The 389-nt window shown below is 24.7% G+C and overlaps 1 protein-coding gene across 1 annotated transcript in view; it reads right to left on the reverse strand.

Annotated features, from left to right (window-relative positions):
* LOC108685158 (collagen alpha-1(XI) chain-like) overlaps positions 1–389 on the reverse strand; it is a 9,686-nt gene that overhangs the window by 8,870 nt on the left and 427 nt on the right. The gene's annotated exons all lie outside the window — the stretch shown is intronic.

The raw sequence follows: 389 nt of genomic DNA on the forward strand, positions 1-389 counted from the left end.
TCTCTCTCTCTCTCTCTCTCTCTCTTTCTCAAGACAAAAAATTAATTTTCACTTTAAAAATTTATCAAAGTTAATTATTGTTCAACTTGTTTAGCTTATACTTATCGCAAAAATTTATTATAAAGATTATTTTTATGTATAATTCATATTTCCCTAATAAAATTTAATTATAGAATTCATTTTTGTTCTAAAAATCTTTATAACTATTCAATAATAATCGTAAATATTTTATCACTATTGTATTTCGGAAACAAAATGAATTTTAATCTATATTTATAAATCTTCTTATTTTGGAAATCTTTCTATACGTTTCAAAACTGAAATTAGAAACGAGAGAGAGAGAGAGAGAGAGAGAGAGAGAGAGAGAGAGAGAGAGAGAGAGAGAGAGA

Source organism: Atta colombica, unplaced genomic scaffold (assembly GCF_001594045.1).
Source record: "Atta colombica isolate Treedump-2 unplaced genomic scaffold, Acol1.0 scaffold146, whole genome shotgun sequence".
NCBI classification, from domain to species: Eukaryota; Metazoa; Arthropoda; class Insecta; order Hymenoptera; family Formicidae; genus Atta; species Atta colombica.